Source organism: Tamandua tetradactyla, chromosome 26, assembly GCF_023851605.1.
Source record: "Tamandua tetradactyla isolate mTamTet1 chromosome 26, mTamTet1.pri, whole genome shotgun sequence".
Taxonomy (NCBI): domain Eukaryota; kingdom Metazoa; phylum Chordata; class Mammalia; order Pilosa; family Myrmecophagidae; genus Tamandua; species Tamandua tetradactyla.
Window position 1 is genome coordinate 29,252,383 of NC_135352.1, and position 27,284 is coordinate 29,279,666.

The following is a 27,284-nucleotide window of genomic DNA, read 5'->3' on the forward strand; positions in this document are numbered from 1 at the left end:
AAGAAAAAGGTTGCTGTTATGGGTTGAATCGTGTCCCTCCAGACGATGCTAAGGTCCTAACCCTCAATACCTCAGAAAGTGTCCTTGTTTGGAAATAGGGTCATTGCAGGTAGAATTTGTTAGGATGAGGTAATATTGAAGTAGGGCAGGTTCTCAATTCAGAATGACTACTGTCTTTATAAGAAGAGGAAAGAGACATGGACAAATGAGGGGTGAAGAGACACATCACAAATGCTGTGTGATGACGGAGGCAGAGACTGAAGTGCAGCAGCTGCAAGCCAAGGAAAGTCAAGGACTTCCTGCAAACCACTGGAGGCTAGGAAGAGGCATGGAAGGATCTTCCTGACAGGTTTCAGAGGGAACATGTTCCTGCCAATGCCTTGATTCCAGATCTCCAACTTTCAGAATAGCCGGACAAGGCATTTCTGTTGTTTTAAGCCACCCAGTTTGGGTACTTTGTTACAGCATCTCCAGGAATGTAAGATAATGGCTAATATGTCAAGCGCTGTTTAGAGAGCAGGTAAAATGAGTATGGAATGATGTCGAGATCACTGGAGAACCTGACATAAGCTACAAAGGTGTGATAAGAGTAGACTGAGTGATGGGGGTGAGGAAATAGAAATCATGTTTACACACATCTTTCAAGAAATTTGGCTACAAAGGAAAGGAAAGAAATGTGGAGGCTTTTGAAGGGGTGTGCAAACCAAAGCACCGTTTTTGTTTGGTTTTGTTCACATTTTATTCTGATTAAAGCTGGCATTGCAAACATTCAGTGTGTAATTGAACAATTAAGTATTTAATGGCAAATGATGGGGATTGCAAAAGATTGTAAAGTTGTTGGAAAATAGTACACAGAGCAAATTTTTTAGATGGGTGTGACAATAAACAAAAATTGATTGCAAAATCCTGTCTACTTGAACTAAATTTAAAAATAAGAGAAAAGTAAATGCTAAATGCAAACATTTCAAAGAAAAACATAATACACAGCATGTCCAAATTATTAAAGATTTTTTTTTTTCATGGGCAGGCACTGGGAATCGAACCCGGGTCTTTGGCATGGCAGGTGAGAACTCTGTCTGCTGAGTCACCATGGCCCACCCTAAAGTTGTATTTTAAAGCTGCCTCATCAGGCAGTACGTATGGGAGAGGCTTGAGCATGTTACAAAAAAAATCCAATTGAGAGGCAGAGGTTGATGCCACAGAAGAGTGAAGGAATAATTGCAAAAGTGGTTCAAGCAGTGATCCACAGGTCAGGAAGAAAGAATATCTCTTAATGTGATAGCAAGCATGGAGAGGATGGATGCAAGTGCCCAGTGATTAATTTACAGGAGGTTGAGAGAGTTCTTGGATGATGATTTCAATTTTCTCTGAAAAGGTAGAGATGAGATCATCTATTGAGGATGAAAAGGGAGATGAAGGGTTTAGAGGTTTGAAAAAAGTGGATACATTTTGAAATAATCAGTAGAGAGAGAAGGGAAGTGAGTAAACAAGAGAAATGTATTAGGACTTCCAGGTAGTACTGACAGTTCATTTGGGATTGGTGATTATTAATTTCTTTTTTTAAAACTTTCATATGTGTGTTGATATATTTTTAAACATTTTTTATTGTGAAATATAACATTTATGCAAAAAAACAATAAATTTCAAAGTGCATTGCAACAATTAGTTATAAAATGCATTTCAGAGTTTAGTATGGGTTACAGTTCCACAATTTCTGGTTTTTCCTTCTAGTTGCACTAAGACACTGTAGATTAAAAAAAAAATCAATATAATGATTCAGCAGTCATATCATTTGTTAAATCTCTCTGTTATAATTCCTCCTTCTCCTTTGATCTTTCTCCTAATCATTAGGAATATTTGGGCTATGCCTATACTAACTTTTTCCTGTTGGAAAGAGCTGTCAGCAATATGGGATAAGAGGATGGAACTAGCTGATGTTCTGGAGAGTGCAAAGGAAAGGGGGCAACAAGTGAGGGAGAGAATTTAAATAATCATATGAGCCAGGGAGAAAATGTTGCACAAAAACAAATAAAATAGGTCACGATTCCTTGGGAAGGAATAGAGGAATGGAAAATTTCTCCTGGAAGAGAAACATTAGCATGAAAAAGCAAAATCCTAAAAATTGTACTGTATATCCAGGGCAAGAATTAGGTAGAGTCAAGAAAATCTGATCAGTTAAACATCGGCTACTCTAAAGGTCCAGAATAACTGAACCAGACAGAAAAAAGAGACTTAACACAAATCTAATAAACAACAAAATCCTAGACAAAAGGAAGAAACTGCCTTTAGAGTTAAAACATCAAGATAATCAAATGCCTTGACAACAGAAGAAATTAGACACCATAATAAGAAACAGGAAAATATGGCTCAGTCACAGGAGCAAAAAGAAAATTCAGAGGAAACAAAGAATTTTGAACAACTTATCAAACATGCTCAAACAAATTCTCCTAAATCAATTTAAGGAGATGAAGGAAAATATACATAAAGAGATAAAGGTTATTATGAAGATAATATGTGAGCATAATGATGAATTTGAAAATATGAAAAGAAACATCTTAGAAGTTATGGGGATGAAGGCACTATAACAGAGATTTAAAATAAACTAGGGGCATGCAACAGCAGATTGAGCAGGAAGAAGAAAGAACCAGTGAGCTAGACAATGAGGCAATTGAAATGATATGGTCAGAAGAATAGTTAGAGAAAATAGAAAAGCAGCATCTCATGGATTTAAGTGACAGTACAAAGTGTACAAACATGTGTGCTATGGATATCCCAGAAGGAGAAGAGAAAGGAAAAGATGCAGAAAGAATATCTGAGGAAGTAAAGGCCAAAAATATCCCAACTCTGAAGAAATTCATAAATATGTATGCCCAAGAAGCACAATGTAGTCCAAACAGAATAAATTCTAGTAGACCTACTCCAAAACACATGTTAATTAGGATGCCAAATGCCAAAAATAAATAGAGAATTCTGAAAGCAGCAAGAGGAAAGCAATTAATTCATCACATACAAAGGATCCTTAATAAGACTAAGTTCCGATTTCTCATCAGAAACCGTGGAAATGAGAAGGCAGTGGTATGCTACATATAAGGTACTAAAAGAGAAAAACTGGCAGATGAAAATTCTTTATCCAACAAAACTGACCTTCAAAAATGAGGCAGAATTAAAATATTTACAGATAAACACAAACTGAGAGAGTTCATCAACAACAGATTTGCCCTATAAGAAGTAATAAGGGAAAAAAATAAAAATAAAAAAATTAATGAGTAAAATAGAAGTAATAAGGGAGCTATTCAGATAGAAAGGAAAAGACAGGAGAGAGTGGTTTGGAGCAGTGTAAAGAAATGAGGACCATCAGTAAGGGTAACTGAAAGGGTAAATGCAAAACTGAATAGTATATGTTATATTACACACACAAAAATTTTTTTTTAACTGCAGCCAAAGAATTTTGCTTAAAATGAAATATTTAGAGGGCTACTTCAAAATACTGTAGCAGTGCTGTGCAGTGATCCTGTGGGGCGTGATGCTTTCAGTTTTGTGTCCTAGCAAAGTTGTTAAGGGACAGGGTTCAAAAGTGAGCATACTTCCCAGGTTAGCGTGAGTGGCTAAAATGGGCGAGAAACTCAGGGAGATCCATGTATTCTTTCACGGACAAGGAAAATCCGCACTGAATCCAAAAACTCAGACATGGAACGTGATAGGATTTCACGGTAAAGTGAGTTTGGGATCAGGAAAAGTGGGGAACCCTGACAAGGCAGAGGATGAACTGGTTTGCCCTAATCAGGTTTTCTCATCTTTTTAGTGGGTTTGGTGTTCTCATTCAAGCCACAATTTAGAATGCCCTTCAGTGTGCTCCAGATTGTTGGTTCATATTAAAGGACTGTGATAAGGTTTCCATCCTAAGGAAAATCATGCTGTATAAAATTGATCCAAGATTTTTGTCCCAAAAGTAAACTTCTTGGATAAAATCTGAAAAACACTATGGCAATTGCAACTCTTGAAAAGAAAACATTACACTAAATGTAAACAGATCCACTCAACTCGTGTTGTAGAAAACTTCAGAGTAGGTAAGTTGCTATCTAATTCTTCACTGCATGCAGAGGGTAGGGGAGCAACTGCCTCCTTGTTCCAGCATCATCTGGGGATGAAAAGAAGCATTCCATATAGCTAAAGAGGGCATCCCTGTGCTCCCAGAGAAAGACGATGAAAACCACAAGGAATAAAGTGCTTAATGTCCTGTTGTGAGTCTTCATGAGAGGAACTGCTGCTACTGCTGCTGCTACAGTTGCATCTTGGACTTAAGGGTTTGGCATGCCCCCAGGGCCTCCTGGATGTCGCAGCCATTCATAGGACTGATACATGATTTTTCCTTCCAAACTGGCCAATTCTTGCTTCAAGTCAAGATTCCATTGTGGTGGAGTTCTGTTAAGCCATTTAGTTGTCCTAATCATTTATATCCATCTCCCTCCTCCTGTAATACCTGCATAATTGAGGAAATGTCCCTCTACTAATGTTCCTTGAGGATCTCAAAAGATTCCTCTAGTCTGGCTTGGATTTCCTGGATTTCCTGTAGAAATGCATCAAATCCTGAGCTCTGCATGTCCAGGGTGCTTGTTTTGGAGCTAGATGTTCCTACAGCAATGCCCCAGTCATGCTGCTGGCTCCCACTGAGTCTGATGTGGCACTAGAACAACCATATTTTGGACTCGATTGAAAGTTTAAAATCACCCCCAAAGTCTTCCTCCCAGCCTCCACTCACCATTCCTCTAAAGAGTCCTTGAAATTAGAGATGTCTGCATTATCAGATTTATTCCGAATCAATGAAGTGATCTCTCTAGGCATTGAGACTACAGCTCCTGCTGCTGAATGAGTGGCCTGGAAGAAACTAGACAGTCTGCCCTTGACCTTGTCTACCACACCTTCAAGTCAATTACCTTTGCTCCCACATCCTTCAGACCCTAATGCATGTTACTGAAGACATCCTTTGGCTGCCGTAGGATCCCATTCTACCTCCCAGAGCTTCTGGTGGTAATGCTCAAGCTTCTTTCATAGCTGGAGGATGGTTTGGGAGGATTTCTGCTGCTTCTTCTCAAAGACCTGGATGATGCAAGCTGCCTACTGCACGTCTGTGCTGTTGGCAAGTTTCAAGTACTCAGCAATGTTGTCATCCTGAGCTGTTTGGACAATCTTGATCTATTATGTGAGCTTCAGGATCTTCTGCTGCAGGTGAGCAATAGCAGGTTTTGTACACTGTGGGTCTGGTGTTCCACCCACGGAGTCCATGGAGATGCTGCCATCAGCGTTAAAGGCCACTGCACTAGAAGTGTGGGCAAGAAGACTTTCTTCCAACCACTGCAGTTGCCTCCTCTCCTGGTACACATGCAACCGCAGCACAAGCTATTTCCATCACAGCTGAGCTGGTAGGAGCATCTGTCCTGGATAAAGAACTGGGCTGGCCTAACTGCATAACAGCTACAATCTCCTGGCCAGATCTCCTCTTGATTTGGGGACTTCCCTTTAGGGCTTCTGGCTTATCTTGCCTACTCTTCAGGGTCCTCCCTCTCTTTATCTTGAGTGGCACTCAGATCTGCTGCAGAACTTGATTCAGAGCTGTGGGGTAGGTGGAGCCACCATCAATCTCAGCACATGCATTTTGGCTCTCCAAATCCATTTCAGTTTCTGGCTCTGCCTGAATTTGCTGCATATCATGCGGAGACACTGATGGCCTCCTGCGCTGATGCTGGAAGAGATGCCTCAGGCCTTGGCCAATGACATTAATGTTCACCAAAGCACCGTGGATCATTTTACACAACTTTTGTTCGGATTCTATCTACTTTCTGGCCTCTGCATCTTGGGGTTTGCCTCCAGGATCAGGGTCCTCATATAACTGTCCACTACCAGAACAGTAGGCAATATACTTATTTCCAAACTCAAAATTATTGAATGCACCAAGACTCTCAAATTAGGTAGGCATTTGCTTCACTTCAACAGTAACTACACAGCTGTGAAACAGAGGCTTCATGCCAAGCTTCATCATTCTTCCTCAAGTACTTCTAAGGTGTACAGGTATCCCTGTAGGAGAAGCTTGTTCGCAATAGATGCTCAAGCATCTGCTGACTTGAACTGCTATGGAATTAGTTCCATAATCTGCAACTGAGGAATCAGTGGGGAGGAGATGAGCAGGCAGCATCTCTGCCAGAGCCAATGCTCCAGGTCAATCACCGGTTCCTGCCGCTGAGGCCAATGCACCCAGTCCACCCCCCAGCACCCCCTCCTGACCCTCTCCCCAATTCGCCTCAGCCACCTCAGCACCACCCACCCCCACCCCCACCCTTTACCACCCTCACTGTGTGGGCGCCTGAACCAGCACCTGCATTGATTATATTTTCCCCAATATACCATCCCATTTTCAACACCTTGCAATGTTGACATTCATTTGTTCTCCCTTATGTAAAAAAAAAAACAACATTCCTCTATTTGTACATTTAATCATCATCATTGTCCACTCTAGGTATCGCTAAGCAGTGCCATCCACGTCTTAATCCTCTGTCTTTCCTTCTGGTGTCATGCATGCCCCAGCCCTCCTGCCTCAACCATGCTCACACACAGCTTTGTTCAGCATACTTACAATATTGTGCTGCGATCAGACAGTATTGGGCTATCCCTTTCTGGATGTTTACCAGCAGTCCTGTCGAACATTCTGTACTCCTTCAGAACCAAATGCTCAATTTCTACTCTCTTTCTATCTCCTGATAACCTGTGTTATTAACTTTAACCCTCAAATTTCACTTATTAATGTCATTATATACTAGGGAGACTATACAGTATTTGTCCCTCTGTTTCTGGCTAATTTCACTCAGCATAAAAGCCTCAAGGTTTATCCATGCTGTTACAGCTACATGACTTTATTCTGTCTTTTACAGCTGCATAATATTCCATCGTTTGTATATATCACTCTTTGTGTCGCTACTCAACTATTGGTGGATATTTGGACTGTCTCCAGCTCTTGGCAATTAGTGAATAATGCTGCTCTAAACCTTGGTGTGCAGATGTCTGTTTGTGGCCTTGCCTTCAGTTCCTCTGAATATATACCTAGTAATGGGATTGTTGGATCATATGGGAATTTTATACTTAGCTTCCTGAGCAACCATCAAACTGCCTTCCAGAGTGGTTACACCATTCTACATTCCCACTGACAGTGAATAAGTGTTTCTCTTTTAGCACATCCTCTATAGCACTTGTTGTGTTCCATTTTTTTTTTGTAATGGCCATTCTCATGGGTGTAAGATCATACTTCATTATGGTTTTGATTTACATTTTCCTAATAGCCAGTGAGGTTGGTCATCTTTCCATATGTTTTTGAGCCATTTGTATCTCCTCTTCTGAAAAGTGTCGGTCCATGTCTTTTGCCCATTTTTAAATTGGGTTGTTTGTCTTTTTGGTGTGGAGTTGTAGAATCTCTTTATATACTGTGGTTATTCAGCCCTTATCTGATATGTGGTTTCCAAATGTTGTTTCTATTTACATAGGCTGCCTTTTTACTTTCCTGACAAAGTTCTTTGATGCAAAAAAAAAAAAAAAAAAGCATTTAATTTTGAGGATTTCCCATTTATCTAATGCTTTCTTCATTGCTCATGTTTTGGGTATAAGGTATAGGAAATCACCTCCTAGAACAAGATACGTGATACTTCCCTTCATTTTCTCTTAAAAGTTCTATGTTCTTAGCTCTGGTATTTAAATCTTTGCTCTATTTTGTGTTAATTTTTGTGTAAGGTATGAGATAGGGACCCTCTTTTATTCTTTTGCATATGGTTATTCAGTTCCCCAAATACCATTTATTGAAGAGGGTGCTCTGTCCCAGTTCAGTTGACTTAACTGCCTTATTAAAGATCAATCGTCCATAGATGAAAACGTCTATTTCTGAACACTCAAAGCAATTCCACTGGCCAGTATTTATATATCTTTATGCCAGTATCATGCTGTTTTGACCACTGCAGCTTCATAATATGCTTTAAAGTCAGGTCGTGGGAGACCTCCCATTTCATTCCTCCTTCTCAAGATATTTTTAGATATTTGGGGCACCCTGTCCTTCCAAATAAATTCAGTTATTGGTGTTTCTATTTCTGCAAAGTAAGTTTTTGGGATTTTAGCTGGTATTGCATGTGTCTATGTGGTAATTAGATTCAGGTGTCAACTTGGCCAGGTGAGGGTGCCTCGTTCTATTGCTGTGGACATGAGCCAATGGCATGTGAACCTCATCTGTTCCTGATTACATCTGCAGTCGGCTAGGAGGCATGCCTGCTGCAATGAATGATGTTTGATTTAATTGGCTGGTGCTTAAATGAGAGAACTCAATGCAGCACAGCCCAAGCAGCTCAGCATACCTCATCTCAGCACTTGCAGCTCAGCCCAGGCTGTTGGTGATGCAGAAAGGAATAACCCCAGGGAAAGTTGTTGGAACCAGAGGCCTGGAGAGAAGGCCAGTGAAGATTGCCCTGCACCTTCCCACGTAAGAAAGAACCTCAGTTGAAAGTTAGCTGCCTTTCCTCTGAAGAACAATACGTTAACTAAACAAATCCCCTTTTATTGAAAGTCTAATCTGTCTCTGGTGTGTTGCATTCCAGCAACTAGCAAACTAGAACAATCTATAAATCAATTTGGGTAGAATTGCCATCTTAACTATATTTAGTCTTTCAATCCATGAACATGCTATGTCCTTTCATTTATTTAGGTCTTCTTTGATTTCTTTTAGAAATTTCTTGTAATTTCTGCATACGGGTCTTTAAATAAATTTAGCTTCATTCTTAAATATTTGATTCTTTTTGTTGCAATTGTATATGGATTTTTTTGTTGTTGATTTCCTTCTTAGATTGCTGTTTACTAGTGTATAGAAAAACTACTGATTTTTGGATATTGATCTTGCACCCTGCCACTTTACTGTACTCATTTATTAGCTCTAATAGCTTTGCTGTAGATTTTTCAGGATTTTTGACATATGTCATCTGCAAATAGTGAGAGTTTTACTTCTTCCTTTCCAATTTAGATAGCTTTTTTTCTTGTCTAATTGCTTTAGTTAGTACTTCCGGCATATTGTTGAATAACAGTGGTGACAGTGGGCATCCTTGACTTGTTTCTGATCTCACAAGGAAGACTTCTGTTTTCCCCATTGAGTACGATGTTAGGTTTTTCATATATTCCCTTTATCATACTGAGGAGGTTTCCTTCTATTCCTATTTTTTGAAAGGGTTTTCATCAAGTAAGAATATCGAATTTTGTTAAATGCCTTTTCTGCATCAATCAAGATGGTCATGTGGGTTCTCTACTTTGATTTTTGATGTGGTGTATACATTAATTGATTTTGTTGTGTTGAACCAGCCTTGCATACCTGGAATAAATCCCATATAGTCATATTGTACCATTCTTTTAAAACTGCTAAATTTGTTTTGTATTTTGTTGAGGATTTTTGCATCAATATTCATTAAAGAGATTGGTCTATAATTTTTTTTTGCAGTATCATTGTCTGGTTTTACTATTAGGGTGATGCTGACTTCATAGAATGTGTTAGGTAGCTTTTCTTCTTCTTCAATTTTTTTGAAGCATTTGAGCAGGAATTGGGACTAATTCTTTCGTGAATGCTTGGTAGAATTCACTTGTGAAGCTATCTGGTCCTGGATTTTAGTTTTTTGGAGTTTTTTGATGACTGACTCAATCTCTACTTGTTATTGGCTTGCTGGGGTCATCTATTTCTTCTTGAGTCAATGTTGGTTGTTCATGCTATTCTAGGAAGTTGTCCATTTCATCTACACTCACTAGATTATTAGCATATAATTCTCATAGTATCCTCTCATTATATTTTTATTCTGCAGGGTCAATATGTATGTTCTCTCTCCCATTTCTGATTTTACTTAATTGCATCCTAACTTATTCAGTCTCTCTCTCTCTCTCTCTCTCTCTCTCTCTCTCTTTCTCTCCCCATCCCATGTCATCCTAAGCTTCCATTGGTTTTATTGATTTTCTCAAAGAACCAACTTCTGATGTTGTTGATTCTATTATTTTCGTGCTCTCAGTTTCATTTATTTCTGCTCTAATCTTTCTTTCCTTCTCTTTGTTTTGAGGTTAGTTTGCTGTTCTTTCTCTAGTTCTTCCAGGTAAACAGTTTATCCCTTGATTTTTTTCTCTTTCTTATTTTTTTTATTTATTTGTTTTTGTTTTTTTTTTCTTTTTTTTCTTTTTTTTTTAATATAGGCATTTAGGGCAATAATTTTCCCACTCGGCACAGCTTTCACTGCATCCCATAAGTTCTGATATGCTGTGTTCTTATTTCTATTTGCCTTGAGATAGTTACTGATTTCTCTTGCATTTTCTCCTTTGACCCACTGATTGTTTAACAGTGTGTACAGGGGTAGATATAGAGACCAAAGGAATTGAATGAGAGTTCTGAAATAGAACCTTACATCTATGGTCAATTGATTTTTGACAAGGCTGCCAAGTCCTCTTAATTGGGAAAGAATCGTCTCTTCAACAATTAGTATTGGGAGAGCTGGATGTCTAGATGCAAAAAATGAAGGCGGACCTCTATTTCACACCACATATGAAGATTAACTTAAAATCAATCAAAGACCTACATATAAGAACCAGAAATATAAAACTCCTAGAAGAAAATGTAGGGAAGCATTTTCAAGATCTTCTGGTAGGCAATGGTTTCTTGAACTTTACACTCAAAGCACAATCAGTGAAAAAGAAAATAAATGGTATCTCACCACAATTAAAAACTTTTGTGCCACCTGCCATGCCATAGACCCGGATTTGATTCCTGGGGCCTGCCCATGTGGAAAAAAAACTATTAAAAAAACTATAAAAAAAAAAAACTTTTGTGCATTCATGACTTTGTCATGAAAACAAAAGGACAATCTACTCAATGGGAGAAAATATTTGGAAACCATATATCCAATAAGGGCTTAATATCCAGAATGTATTTTAAAATCCTACAACTCAGTGATTAAAAAACCCAATTTAAAAATGGGCAAAAGACTTTAAGAGACCTTTCTCCAAAGAGGATATACAAATGGCTAAAAAGCAGATGAAAAGATGCTCAATAACACTAGCTGTTAAGGAATGCAAATCAAAATCTCAATGTGATAGCATTTCATACCCACAAGAGTAGCTACTATTAAGAAAGGAAAAAAAAACAAACAGAAAATTACAAGTGTTGGAGAGGATGTGGAGGAAAAAAAACACACTCATTAATTGCTGGTAGGAATGTAAACTGGTCCAGCCACTGTGGTAAACAGTTTGGCAGTTCCTTAGAAAGCTAAGTATAGAATTACTTTATGACCTAACAATCTTGCTATTAGGTATATACCTAAGGACTGAAAGCAGGAACTTGAACAGATATTTTCACAGTGAAGTTCATTGTGGCATTATTGACAATTGCCAAAAGATAAAAGCAACCTGTGTCCATCAGCTGATGAATGGATAAATAGGTTTTACATACAATGGAATATTATTCAGCCATGAAAATGAATGAAGTCCCGATGTATGTGACCACATAGATGAGCCTTGAAGATATTACACTGAATGAAATCAGCCAGACACAAAAGGACAAATATTGTATGAGCTCACTGTTATGAAATAATTAGAATAAGGAAACTCAAAGAGTTAGATTCTAGAATAAGTTACTAGGTGCTGGGTTAGGGGAAGAGAATGGGGAGTTAAAAGCTTAATTGGTAAAGAATTTTTATTTAGGTTGATTGCAAAGTTTGAAAATGGTTGATGGTGAGTGGTAGCACAAAATTGTTAATGTAATTAACAGCACTGAATTGTATCTGTGAATCTGGCTAAAAGGGGAAATTTTGTATATATATTATATATATAAAATTTTTAATATATAAAATTATATATATATGTTACTAGAATACAGATTAAAAGATGGAACAAAAAACTGTATAACATAGTGAACCCTATTGTAAATGATGAATGATAGTTAACAGTAGAAGTATAAAAATGTTCTTTCATGAATTATAACAAATGTGCCACACTAATACAAGATGCTAATAATTGGATAGTATATGAGGGAAATAATAAACCTAATGTAAACTATGAACTATAGTTAATGGTCCAATTTTAATATTATTTCATCAGTTATAACAAAGATACCACACTAATGCAAAGTGTCAACAATAAAGGGATATAAGGGAATGCATATATTACATGATTTTAATAACAAAATCCCTGTGCTTTGTAAATTTTTATATGTAAATGCTTTGCTATTTGTTCTTTCTATAATTATTTCCTTTTTATTCTACCTTAATTTATGTAAATTCTCCTTGAAATAGTGAAGTGTTCTTTAATAGTGTTTATTGTGGTTTCTCCAACTAAGATGAAAGGAATCATGTCTAATTCATCCCTGCTGCTCAAGAGCTAGAAGAGTATTGAGAAAAAACAACAAAGACTTTGAATTAACTATTGTCAAATGAATGAACATAGTGAATGAAAGGGCAGCTCAGAAGAGCCAAAGAAAGATTATTTGGGCCAAGTTTGGGTTAAAGTTAAAAAATGGAAAAGTACATTCCTCTGGCCCAGATTGGGAGGTGATAGAGGCAATGCAGTTGAGAGAGTCCAACCCAGAAAGTGAAGCCTAAGGAGGAAAATGAATACAAGTTATATAAACAATTCAGCCCAAACCAATGATATCTTGATCATCTAATACTCCCTCAGCTGCAGTCAGGGATAGTTTGTGATTTGTATTAGTATAAGAGGTGAGTCCCTTACAACAATTATTGTAGCCAAATAACAGTGTAGGAATAAACAATTAACTCACACCCAGTAAGAACCACCATGAACCATTCAGCATTTGAAACTTTTAAACATTTTTTATGGCAACAGGACATTATACAAATAGTTCACTTTTTAATCCATAAACAGACCAAAATAGGACAAAAGAAAAGAAGATCAGGAAAAGTTGTAAAGTAAGAAATTGCTTTGCTAATTTGGCTTACTGAAACTCTGTTTTAAATCACTCTTTCACCCTATTTTCAGCTTTAGAAAACAAAAACTCATCTTATTTCTGACAGCCTGTTAGTCATGCTATATTAGAAGTTTATATAGCTTAAATTACTTTAACTCCTTGTAAAAATGCCTTACAGAATTATCTTGAAACATTAGGTCTTGTCTCTTGTAGAAGATCAGTACAAGAAAGGCCATATGTTTTAGAAATTTCTTTTGAAGACTCTTACTCAGTCGGTCAGTGCCCCAAGATCAACTTCTTTTGCAGTTTAAGGTTGGAAATAAGTTCCTCATCCAAAACACTGGTGACTTTTTAAAATGTCAAATCATGAGAGACACATAAATCATCATTGTTTCTTGGCTGCCAAGAAGCTCAGAGCTAAATGCAGAGCTCAATTACAGCTGTCCTTAGCTTAGACCTTGGCACAGATATCCTGACTTAAGAAGTATTCATGTCTCATATTTGTATGTCTGCAACTTCTGTACTGTAAAATCATAGAAGTGTGTGAGGCATGAATAAAATATTCACTTTTAACCCACAATGAGTTCCATGAAGAATCTAGTTCACAATTGATTTGTTTTACTCACTTTTTTATGGACGTTCATTAACAGCTATCCCATCTATGTATCTAGGTCAGCACACAGAAGAAAGCATGCAAGACTGTTTTAAATTTATATTTAAAAATTAACCATATAACCTATTTATACTTGCATTACAAATGCTTTTTAAGATATGAATGGTAATGTTACTGAAGAAACTCTTGGTTAGATGTCATTCTCTTTCTTGTGAAAGATGTGTGTTCATATACCCAATTGTGTCAGGTTCCAAAAGAGAGAAAACTTCACATTCAGGAATGAAACGCTTCAACAATCTGGAGACAAACCTATGATTACTTCGCTCTCTATTACATGGTTCTTGCCAAACTATCCACATTTAATCATTCTTTATGCATGTATCTTTAACTGCAAACCATTGGAAACTTCTTGAGGCACAAATCTCTGACAAAAAGGAACAAATTTCCAAACAAAATTACCAGTATGATTAGCATCTATTGATTAAGCAAAGGTTTTTTCACAGACTGAACAGAAAATTTTGATGTCCAAGAAGTTTTTGTGGTAGCCAGTTCCATGATTTACTAATCATTATAGCAATGACTCTTTTCAGTACTTACTTTTTAAATACCTACTGTTTACCTTAGGCCTCGTTAGGCTCAGATATGGAGAGCAACATTAAATCAATAGCATATAATTTCCTTGTCTTTGAAGGTTTACAATTTGTAGTTGCTGAGGAGATGTGACTTAATTATCTGAAAAAAAATAGATGTTTCAAAGAAAATATATATCAATTACATAGGTTTGAGATTTGGTTAGTCTGGGAGAGTTTCACTGACTTCAAATTTGAGTTTAAAGAATCTTAGATTAAGGGAGATACAGACAGAACTCTTGTTCTAGGCAGAAGATCATAAACAAAGTTTACATGAAGGAAATAAGTAGTGAGATGGGGTGTGAGGGTGTGTGTGTGTCCATGCCCAGAAGTGGAATGAATGGAGATCTCAGGGGAGAGATAGAAAGAAAAGCCATCTAGCTTTCCCGAATAAAACATTAGTTGGAAGGCTGAATGCAGAACTGGGGAGTCGGGAGTTAAGCTCTCCATCTGATATACCCTAAAGGAGCCATTGTAAACTCTTGATCAGGACAATAACATATCAGAAAGGGTGCTTCAGAAAGAATCCAGTTGTGGAGATAAGAGGTTTTGTAATTACAAGATGGGAGTGGGATACGGAGGTTTTCATCAGCATTAGAAGCTCTTGGCACTACAGAAAATCTCTAGCTTCTATAGAAAACTAAAGTTTATACAGAACAGCAGAGAAAAAGAAGAGAAAAAGAGGATCAAAGGATAACTTTTAGTTTAACAGAGAATACTAATAAAAGACTAAAGTTTTTAGCATAGTTCTAGAGACACAAGAGGGCTTAATAAATATTATAACTGTTGTTTTGTTGCCATCATTGTAACATTACCTTGAATTATGTTTTCCACATGATATAAAATATTTTTAAAACAGCATCAAATAGTTAGTGCACTTAATTACACTCAAATGGCTCATAACAGTATGTTTAATGAACTAGTAATAGAGTAAGTCAATCGAAGGAAGACAGAGAAAGTTTGTCATGTAAAGACTGGAATCGAGGGCTCCATAATCATCTAGCATCCATTCAGTGTTGTAGCTATGTTTAAAAATGTAATGATAGGAACTCAGGGATCTTTTGGATTCTTCACTTAAGGACCTGGTCATCCAGGGCCACAAGATAACAGGTGCTGGGTTACTCTGTACTAAGCAGTCATCTGCATAGGTTCCTCTGTGTGGGCATGGTAGCTGTTCAAATCTTGGATCCTCTGCAGTCCTTAGAGACACTCGATACTTCAGTCCCAATTTCTCAGTTTCAGCCATTACACAGTCAGTTACACAAGGGATACAACTGGTATACATACAGTCCGTCATTGACTGCACTAAATCCAGTTTGGCTTTAATGGAACAGTTGATAAAGTAGGTATCAGCCTAGCTGTGTATTGTATTGGAAGATTAAGCAGGAAGGGTGTTGTGGCACTTCCCTTTCTTTGAGTGCACTGGGATCTTTCTTTTTGGGTTTTAATCTGTCCTTTTCTTTCAGCTTCTGATCCCTGAAACTAAGCATCTGCTTCAACGTCGCATACTTCCTTGTTTTCTTGTTTCACCATGTTCATGTCGCACTCTCCTTCTTATTTCTCTGAATTATGTTTTAATAGAATTAGAAAATAAGGAAACCTCACATTTGTTGTATACCCACCAGGTTAGAATCATAATTATTTTTACCTTCATAATAACCCTAAATGTAAATATTAATATCTCTATTTTTATAGTTGAATATATGAGGTACAGAATGGCTAATAACATGCAGTTAGTAAGTGGTAAAGCCTAGATTCGGACCCATATCTATTTCTCCCCAAAATCCATGCTTTTTCCACTCTATTTCTGAATTGGGAATCAAGACACCTTCTAGAATCTAGAAGAACAAATTATATAACTGAAAACTGATTGATGCTAAAAACACACCCAAAGAAAAGTGTCTGTGATTAGGGAGAATGTTCAACAATGAAGAACAGAAATAAAAGAGAATCTAAGAGGTAGAATTGGGATTGGATTTAGCTTTTACTGCAGAAATATGAATGATTCCAAGGGACTCACATAGACAAAAGTTCACCCTAAAATGCCCTTTGTGCACCAGGCGTCTCAAGGTTGGGATGTTATTTCCATTATCTTTTCATTTACACAGCATTTTTATAGTTGACTTCCCAGATACATTGTTGGCCAGAAAAGGAGTATATGCATGCATTTCAGGCATTGGAAAGGAGTATTGCCCTTCATGAATTAAAACTCATGATCTTGTTTATAACCTGACACCTTGTGAATTGTGTTAGCATTTGCTATTCTCCACATATCTAATTATTCTGTCACACAAATAAGATGAAGTTTTCAGATGTGCACAACTAAGATGAGAATATCATAAAGAAAATACTACCCATGAGAGCTCTGGATCATCATTCAGAAGACTTCTTTCTGGTGACACCTCTCTTTTTAATGGTTCAACAAAGGAGTGTCCATAATTCTTACCAGTTTAGACTGAAAACTGTGTATTCACTTTCTGAAAACCTTTCTACTAATTATACTAGTTAAATTTTCTGCTTAGAAATGGCGCTACTCATTTCCATTAACATTTCACTGGTCAAAGCTAGTTCTGTGGCCATGCCTGATAACAGTGGCATGTAGAGCATAACCTTTTAAAGGAGGAGCAGAAAATATTTTGGACTAATAATATAATCTACAACAGGTGGTATATTTCCTTACTTACTTAATTGAAGGCTCTATTCCCACCAGCAGTTAAGGAAGTTCTATAAATTCCCTAATACTTCTACTAGTATTCAGTCTAATGGCTCCTATTAAAGAATAGTTTGTTGATCATTTCAACTTAAGAATTTTGATTGACTTTTCTATATGGTTAGTATCACTGCAGTAACAACTCCAAAAATTTCTGTTGCTTGCACTTAAAAACCATTTTATATCTTGCTCAAGCTACATGTAGCCTTGTTACCAGACAAAATCCATGGATTCTTTTGCCCACTGCATTCAATGACCAATTCCTGAGACACCAGGGTTTCAAAGAGAGAAAGTTTATTACTAGGCAGATTACCTAGCAGCCCAAAATCTATCTCCCTGCACTGCAGTTATTCTGATAGTTTACTAGAGAAAAGATGGGCAGAGTTTAGGATAATGAACACAGTGCCCCCAGATGATGTAATTAGAGGCGATCTAATTATTGAGCTGAAATAATTATCAGTCACATTATCTGTGACTGAAAAATGCTCAGTCACAGAACATATGTAAGAAAATGACAGGATGAGGTAGGTGACTTGTAGGTTAAAGTCTAAGCTACTGTGCAGTCAGGTGGACCCATTTTGGTTATATCCAGTCTCACTTATCAAGATAACTTTGGACTTGGTGTGGGTTAGTTCTGGGCTCATCCAAGAAAGACCCTTCATTAAAAAACATTAGGGGCTGTCTTTAGTGATTACAAGACTCTAAAGTTGAAAATATGGTTACTGGGTGCTAATGAAGGTTAGTCACAAGGTTTTTACAATCACAGGGGCAGAAGATAAGGGATATACCATTATCATCAGAGATCGAGGCAGCTGGATTATAATTTAGAGATTTCAGGAATTTCCCTTGGTCTACTGCAATATACCAGAAAGCAAAAAGGAATATCAATATAGTGATTCAGTAATGAAAATCTTCCCCTAAATCTTGATTTCACAGTTCCAAGTTTTCCCTCTCATTTGATAGTTACCTCTCAATCTTGAGGAATATTTGGGCAACAACTTTTCTAACTGCTTCAAGGCTGGAAAGGATGTTGTCATTAAGTGGCAAAGGGATGAAACAATGAAAACATGTTCTTACTCTTGGAGAGTCTGGTTGTATTAGTTAGGGTTCTCTAGAGAAACAAAATCAACAGGAAATATTCATGAACATAAATTTATAAAAATGTCTCACATAACCATGGGAATGTAGAGCCCAAAATCTGTAAGGTAGGCTGTAAAGCTGACGATTCCAATGGAGGGTCTAGGCGAACTCCACAGGAGAGGCTCGCCAGCTGAAGCAGGAAGAGAACCTGTCTCTTCTGAATCCTCCTTAAAAGTCTTCCAGTGATTAGACTTCCGGAGAAGATGGCGGCTTAGTAAGATGCGCGGGTCTTAGTTCCTCCTCCAGAAAAGCAACTAAAGAAACAGAAACAATACGAAACAGCTCCCGGAGTCACGACAGAGACCAAAAAGACAGCGTACCCCATTCTGGAACAGCTGAATGGGCAGGGAGAATCTGCTGTGGTGAGATACCCGAGGGGTGCGCGTTTTCCCCGCCGGGGCGGCTGGCGACTGGGGTCCCCTCCACGCACGTGGCTCCCCGGTCTGACTGGGAACGTTGGATAGCGGGGCCCTCCCGTCACGCTTGGCGTTTCGGGCCAGCTGGGCAATTAGGACCGGCACTCTCCCAAGCCGCGGCGGCCAGCGACCCCCACCTCCACGCGCGGTTTCCCGGGCCGACTGCCGTGCAGACAGACGAGTGCCACGAGCGCCACCTACTGGGCAGGAAAAGAAAAACAGAGCCCAGAGATTTCACAGAAAAACCTTTCAACCAGCCGGGTCCCACATCCAGGGAAATCTGATCAAATGCCCAGACACCAGCAGAAAATAATGGATGACGTTCGGAAAATTGAAGATATGGCCCAGTCAAAGGAACAAACCAATAGTTCAAATGAGATACAGGAGCTGAGACAACTAATGCTGAATATACGAACAGAAATGGAAAAACTCTTCAAAAACCAAATCAATAAATTGAGGGAGGACATGAAGAAGACATGGGCTGAACAAAAAGAAGAAATAGAAAATCTGAAAAAACAAATCACAGAACTTATGGGAGTGAAGGACAAAGAAGAAAAAATGGAAAAAACAATGGATACCTACAATGGTAGATCTAAAGAGACAGAAGCTACAATTAGTGAACTGGAGGATGGAACATCTGAATTCCAAAAAGAAACAGAAACTATCTGGAAAAGAATGGAAAAACTTGAGCAGGGGATCAGGGAACTGAATGACAATATGAAGCCCACAAATATACGTGTTGTGGGTGTCCTAGAAGGAGAAGAGAAGGGAAAAGGAGGAGAAAAACTAATGGAAGAAATTATCACTGAAAATTTCCCAACTCTTATGAAAGACCTAAATTTGCAAATCCAAGAAGTGCAGCGCACCCCAAAGAGAATAGACCCAAATAGGTGTTCTCCAAGACACTTACTAGTTAGAATGTCAGAGGTCAAAGAGAAAGAGAGGATCTTGAAAGCAGCAAGAGAAAAACAATCTGTCACATACAAGGGAAACCCAATAAGACTATGTGTAGATTTCTCAGCAGAAACCATGGAAGCTAGAAGACAGTGGGATGATATATTTAAATTACTAAAAGAGAAAAACTGCCAACCAAGACTCCTATATCCAGCAAAATTGTCCTTCAAAAATGAAGGCGAAATTAAAGCATTTATAGACAAAAAGTCACTGAGAGAATTTGTGACCAAGAGACCAGCTCTGCAAGAAATACTAAAGGGAGCACTAGAGTCAGATACGAAAAGACAGAAGAGAGAGGTATGGAGTAAAGTGTAGAAAGAAGGAAAATCAGATATGATATATATAATACAAAAGCCAAAATGGTAGAGGAAAATATTATCCAAACAGTAATAATACTAAAAGTTAATGGACTGAATTTCCCAATCAAAAGACATAGAATGGCAGAATGGATTACGACCCAGCAATACCACTGCTAGGTATCTACTCAAGGGACTTAAGGGCAAAGACACAGATGGACATTTGCACACCAGTGTTTATAGCAGCATTATCTACAATTGCAAAGAGATGGAAACAGCCAAAATGTCCATCAACAGAAGAGTGGCTAAACAAACTGTGGCGTATACCTACGATGGAATATTATGCAGCTCTAAGACAGACTAAACTTATGAAGCATGTAATAACATGGATGGACCTAGAGAACATTATGCTGAGTGAGTCTAGCCCAAAACTAAAGGACAAATACTGTAAGGTCCCACTGATGTGAACCGACATTCAAGAATCAGCTTGGAATATATCATTGGTAACAGAGACCAGCAGGAGTTAGAAACAGGGTAAGATAATGGGTAATTGGAGCTGAAGGGATACAGACTGTGCAACAGGACTAGATACAAAAACTCAAAAATGGACAGCACAATAATACCTAAGTGTAATGTAACTAGGTTGGAACACTGAATGAAGCTGCACCTGAAATATGGTTTTTTTGCTTGTTTGTGTGTTTGTATCACAAAGCAAGTCTTAACAAATTTAAAAATATTGAAATCATACACAACACTTTCTCGGATCATAAAGGAATGAAGTTGGAAATCAATAATAGGCGGAGTGCCAGAAAATTCACATATACGTGGAGGCTCAACAACACACTCCTAAACAACGAGTGGGTCAAAGAAGAAATTGCTAGAGAAATTAGCAAATACCTCGAGATGAATGAAAACGTAAACACAACATATCAAAACTTATGGAATGCAGCAAAGGCAGTGCTAAGAGGGAAATTTATTGCCCTAAATGCCTATATCAGAAAAGAAGAAAAGGCAAAAATTCAGCAATTAACTGTCCACTTGGAAGAACTGGAGAAAGAACAGCAAACTAATCCCAAAGCAAGCAAAAGGAAAGAAATAACAAAGATTAGAGCAGAAATAAATGAAATTGAAAACATGAAAACAATAGAGAAAATCAATAAGACCAGAAGTTGGTTCTATGAGAAAATCAATAAGATTGATGGGCCCTTAGCAAGATTGACAAAAAGAAGAAGAGAGAGGATGCAAATAAATAAGATCAGAAATGGAAGAGGAGACATAACTACTGACCTCACAGAAATAAAGGAGGTAATAACAGGATACTATGAACAACTTTACGCTAATAAATACAACAATTTAGATGAAATGGACGGGTTCCTGGAAAGACATGAACAACCAACTTTGACTCAAGAAGACATAGATGACCTCAACAAACCAATCACAAGTAAAGAAATTGAATTAGTCATTCAAAAGCTTCCTAAAAAGAAAAGTCCAGGACCAGATGGCTTCACATGTGAATTCTACCAAATGTTCCAGAAAGAATTAGTACCAATTCTCCTCAAACTCTTCAAAAAAATCGAAGTGGAGGGAAAACTGCCTAATTCATTCTATGAAGCCAACATCACCCTCATACCAAAACCAGACAAAGATATTACAAAAAAAGAAAACTACAGACCAATCTCTCTCATGAATATAGATGCAAAAACCCTCAATAAAATTCTAGCAAATCATATCCAACAACACATTAAAAGAATTATACATCAGGACCAAGTAGGATTCATCCCAGGTATGCAAGGATGGTTCAACATAAGAAAATCAATTAATGTAATACACCATATCAACAAATCAAAGCAGAAAAATCACATGATCATCTCAATTGATGCAGAGAAGGCATTCGACAAGATTCAACATCCTTTCCTGTTGAAAACACTTCAAAGGATAGGAATACAAGGGAACTTCCTTAAAATGATAGAGGGAATATATGAAAAACCCACAGCTAATATCATCCTCAATGGGGAAAAATTGAAAACTTTCCCCCTAAGATCAGGAACAAGACAAGGATGTCCACTATCACCACTATTATTCAACATTGTGTTGGAGGTTCTAGCCAGAGCAATTAGACAAGAAAAAGAAATACAAGGCATCAAAATTGGAAAGGAAGAAGTAAAACTATCACTGTTTGCAGACGATATGATACTATATGTCGAAAACCCAGAAAAATCCACAACAAAACTACTAGAGCTAATAAATGAGTACAGCAAAGTAGCAGGTTACAAGATCAACATTCAAAAATCTGTAGCATTTCTATACACTAGCAATGAACAAGCTGAGGGGGAAATCAAGAAACGAATCCCATTTACAATTGCAACTAAAAGAATAAAATACCTAGGAATAAATTTAACTAAAGAGACAAAAGACCTATACAAAGAAAACTATAAGAAACTGTTAAAAGAAATCACAGAAGACCTAAATAGATGGAAGGGCATACCGTGTTCATGGATTGGAAGACTAAATATAGTTAAGATGTCAATCCTACCTAAATTGATTTACAGATTCAATGCAATACCAATCAAAATCCCAACAACTTATTTTTCAGAAATAGAAAAACCAATAAGCAAATTTATCTGGAAGGGCAGGGTGCCCCGAATTGCTAAAAACATCTTGAGGCAAAAAAACGAAGCTGGAGGTCTCGCGCTGCCTGACTTTAAGGCATATTATGAAGCCACAGTGGTCAAAACAGCATGGTATTGGCATAAAGATAGATATTTCGACCAATGGAAAAGAATAGAGTGCTCAGATATAGACCCTCTCATCTATGGACATTTGATCTTTGATAAGGCAGTCAAGCCAACTCACCTGGGACAGAACAGTCTCTTCAATAAATGGTGCCTAGAGAACTGGATATCCATATGCAAAAGAATGAAAGAAGACCCATATCTCACACCCTACACAAAAGTTAACTCAAAATGGATCAAGGATCTAAACATTAGGTCTAAGACCATAAAACAGTGAGAGGAAAATGTAGGGAGATATCTTATGAATCTTACAATTGGAGGCAGTTTTATGGACCTTAAACCTAAAGCAAGAGCACTGAAGAAGGAAATAAATAAATGGGAACTCTTCAAAATTAAACACTTTTGTGCATCAAAGAACTTCATCAAGAAAGTAGAAAGACAGCCTACACAATGGGAAACAATATTTGGAAACAACATATCAGATAAAGGTCTAGTATCCAGAATTTATAAAGAGATTGTTCATCTCAACAACAAAAAGACAGCCAACCCAATTACAAAATGGGAAAAAGACTTGAATAGACACCTCTCAGAGGAGGAAATACAAATGGCCAAAAGGCACATGAAGAGATGCTCAATGTCCCTGGCCATTAGAGAAATGCAAATCAAAACCACAATGAGATATCATCTCACACCCACCAGAATGGCCATTATCAACAAAACAGAAAATGACAAGTGCTGGAGAGGATACGGTGAAAGAGGCACACTTATCCATTGTTGGTGGGAATGTCAAATGGTGCAACCACTGTGGAAGGCAGTTTGGCGGTTCCTCAAAAAGCTGAATATAGAATTGCCATACGACCCAGCAACACCATTGCTGGGAATCTACTCAAAGGAATTAAGGGCAAAAACTCAAACAGACATTTGCACACCAATGTTTATAGCAGCGTTATTTACAATTGCAAAGAGATGGAAACAGCCAAAATGTCCATCAACAGACGAGTGGCTAAACAAACTGTGGTATATACATACGATGGAATATTATGCAGCTTTAAGACAGGATAAAATTATGAAGCATGTAATAACATGGATGGACCTAGAGAACATTATGCTGAGTGAGTCTAGCCAAAAACTAAAAGACAAATACTGTATGGTCCCAATGATGTGAATCGACATTCGAGAATAAACTTGGAATATGTCATTGGTAACAGAGTTCAGCAGGAGTTAGAAACAGGGTAAGATAATGGGTAATTGGAGCTGATGGGATACAGACTGTGCAACAGGACTAGATACAAAAACTCAAAAATGGACAGCACAATAATACCTAATTGTAAAGTAATCATGTTAAAACACTGAATGAAGCTGCATCCGAGCTATAGGTTTTTGTTTTGTTTTGTTTTGTTCTTACTATTATTACTTTTATTTTTTTTCTCTATATTAACATTCTATATCTTTTTCGGTTGTATTGCTAGTTCTTCTAAACCGATGCAAATGTACTAAGAAACGATGATCGTGCATCTATGTGATGATGTTAAGAATTACTGATTGCATATGTAGAATGGTATGATTTCTAAATGTTGGGTTAATTTCTTTTTTTCCGTTAATTAATAAAAAAAAGGAGGTTTGGATTGTCTATTTCATGAGCATGTTTATTGAGTATCTTCCTCTTGGGAATAATGGAATTATCTAAAATTGAGAGTGTTGTTGGACTGTTGACTTTGGGCATTATACATGATACCCAATGAGTGGAGGTGGCTAAGGGATGAACTGTCTGAGAAGTGGATTGGCAACAATGGTGTATACATATGATCAAATATTGTGCACCTACAAAAATGAACATTTTTAAGAGGTTTGCAACCTTGTGAATGAACCTATGGTACATGTGGTGAAGCAAAATAAGCCAGAAAAACAACAATTATATGGTCTCATTTAGAAAATACTTATGAGAAAACAGAGGCCAAGATTGTAAATTCTTTTAGTAGTCGTATTTAGTCTGGAGCAGTAATTGTTACTTCTGGAGTTTGAGAGGCTGTTTTATATATGCATAACCTGGAATTTAGAGTTAAGAAAGAAGATAATCAGGTTGGAATTAAGATGAGTCAAAACACAAGGGTAAGGAAGACATTGTCTATATATTAGAACATCATCTACTCTTTGAGACCAAAGGAAGAAAGGTTTCTTTTGTCTAGAACCTAAATTTTCTGTAGCACATAATCTAACTCAACCTGTCTTGATAGATCATTTAAACAATACAAACACACGGATACCAGAATAAGAATGAAAGCTTTTAATCCTGTATAGTTTAATGTAGTGCCTGGATGAATCCCACAGGATACTAAGCAGATAAAACATGTATTGAGGGATGGGAGAAAAAATATGGAACTAAGCCCTTGATAAGGTGTTAAACATTAGGGAGACCCAAATCAATAGGCCAAGCCCTTGGCCTTGAGGCTTGCTCTTGCGAAGCTTATGTATGCAGTGGAGAAGCTTAGCCTACCTGTAGGTATGCCTAAGAGTTACTTCCGGAGGACCTCTTTTGTTGCTCAGATGTGGTCTCACTTTTTCTAAGCCCAACTCTGCAAGTGAAATCATTGCCCTCCCCTCTACATGAGACATGCTATCCAGGGGTGAAGTCTCCCTGATGACATGGGAGATGGCTCCCAGGGATGAACCTGGCCCTGGCACTGTGGAATCAACAATGCCATCCTGACCAAATGGGAGTAAAGAAATGTAACAAATAAAGTATCAGTGTCTGAGAGTTCAAATAGTGTCAAGAAGCTACACTGGAGGTCACTCTTAAGTGAGCTTCAGTTAGACATTTCTACCTATCATAGCTTGCCAAACCCCAACCAAAATCATTCCTGCCAATCCTAAAGAACACCTAGGGCATTATATAAGATTCCACAATGGTCCCATGCACTAGGATAACTTTCTAGAAACCTACAACTTCCAGATGGGTCCCTGGACCAGATAAGTCCTGAACTGTAGAGGAACCAGCTTCTCCAGAACATCAAATAGTTCCATTCCTTTATCACATTTTATTGACAGCCTCTTCCAACATGAAAAGTTATAATGAGCAAATACCCCTAAAGAGTGATGGTGGAGTTACAAGAGAAGGTAGGGTTTAACAAACAAGTACGATTGCTGAATCATTATATTTCCTTTAGGCTCCAGTATCTTAGAGCAGCTAGAAGTAAAAACTTAAAATTGTGGAATTGTAATCTATATCAAACTCTGAAATCTGTTCTACAACTAATTGCTGCATTGTGCTTTGAAATTTATTGCTTTTTGTACATATGTTATTGTTCACAAAAAAGGTCAATTGTGAAGATAAATGCACAGCTCTATGATGATATTGTGATCCATCAGTTGTACACTTTGGATGATTACATGGTATGTGAATATATAATCTATATCAATAAAAAAATTTTAAAATTTTAAAAAGAGCAGACTAACAATCCACATTATTATAACAGGGAGAAAACTAAACTTTAGTCTTGCATGAATACCCTATTTGAAACAAAAGTTTTCTCTTTTTTTTAATATATGATAAACAGACATTAAATTTTGGAAAGCACTGACTATGACAGACAGAATTCACTTTCATAAACCCCTTTTTTTACAGCTCTCAATATCCATTCGGAGCCTATAGTCAGCAATGACTATAATAAATAAAATTCACCCCCTCCAACTCTCTACTACATTCTGTATCCATTCAGGGCTTGTAGTCAACAATGACTAAGCAAAATTCATTTATTTAAACTTTCTATCACTTTCCATATCCATTCCACCTATGGTTTTTATTTATTCACACTGCATATAATTAGAAATAAATTTAATAACAAATTCACAAAGCTTTTTGAAGCTGCATACTTCCTTCCAATAACATGAAGGGGAGAAGAGACAGAGATACTACAAAATAATGGAAGAAAGAAGAAATTTATGCCTGAGTTTGGAAAACACCCAGACATTTGTGTACTTTATACTCAGAACACACAAATGATTACTTTACTATATACCTAAAATCCCTCAGTCCACTTCAGCTCTACATTCAAAGGTCAGAAAAGCCTCAAATTTGAAATATTAAAAGCTTTTGATATATAAGGGATTTATATCCAGAAAAAAAACCCAATTTTTTTATCATTCTGTTCTACATATATAATCAGTAATTCACAATATCATCACATAGTTGCATATTCATCATCATGATCATTTCTTGGAACATTTTCATCTATTCAGAAAAAGAAATAAAACGAAAACAGAAAAAAAAATTATACGTACCATACCCCTCACCCCTCCCTTTCATTGACCACTAGCATTTCAAACTAAATTTGTTTTAACACTTGTTCCCCCTATTATTTATTTTTATTCCATATGTTCTACTCATCTGTTGACAAGGTAGATAAAAGGAGCATCAGATACAAGGTTTTCACAATCACACAATCACATTGTGAAACCTATATCATTATTCAATCATCATCAAGAAACATGGTTACTGGAACACAGCTCTACATTTTCAGGCTGTTCCCTCCAGCCTCTCCATTACATCTTGAATAACAAGGTAACTTCTACTTAATGTGTAAGAATAACCTCCAGGATAACCTCTCGACTCTGTTTGGAATCTCTCAGCCATTGACACTTTGTCTCATTTCACTCTTCCCCCTTTTGGTCAAGAAGGTTTTCTCAACCCCTTGATGCTGAGTCTCAGCTCATTCTAGGGTTTTTCTCAATCCCTTGATGCTGAATCTCAGTTCATTCTAGGATTTCTGTCCCACATTGCCAGGAAGGTCCACACCCCTGGGAGTCATGTCCCATGTAGACAGGGGGAGG

At 37.4% G+C, this 27,284-nt stretch overlaps 2 pseudogenes; both read right to left on the bottom strand.

Annotated features, from left to right (window-relative positions):
* Window positions 1-4,079: 4,079 nt before the first annotated feature.
* Window positions 4,080-13,611, bottom strand: LOC143669804 (transmembrane and coiled-coil domains protein 1 pseudogene; annotated as a pseudogene).
* Window positions 13,612-15,237: 1,626 nt separating this feature from the next.
* LOC143669805 (rRNA-processing protein FCF1 homolog pseudogene) lies at window positions 15,238-15,863 on the bottom strand (annotated as a pseudogene).
* Between the last annotated feature and the right edge of the window lie 11,421 nt (window positions 15,864-27,284).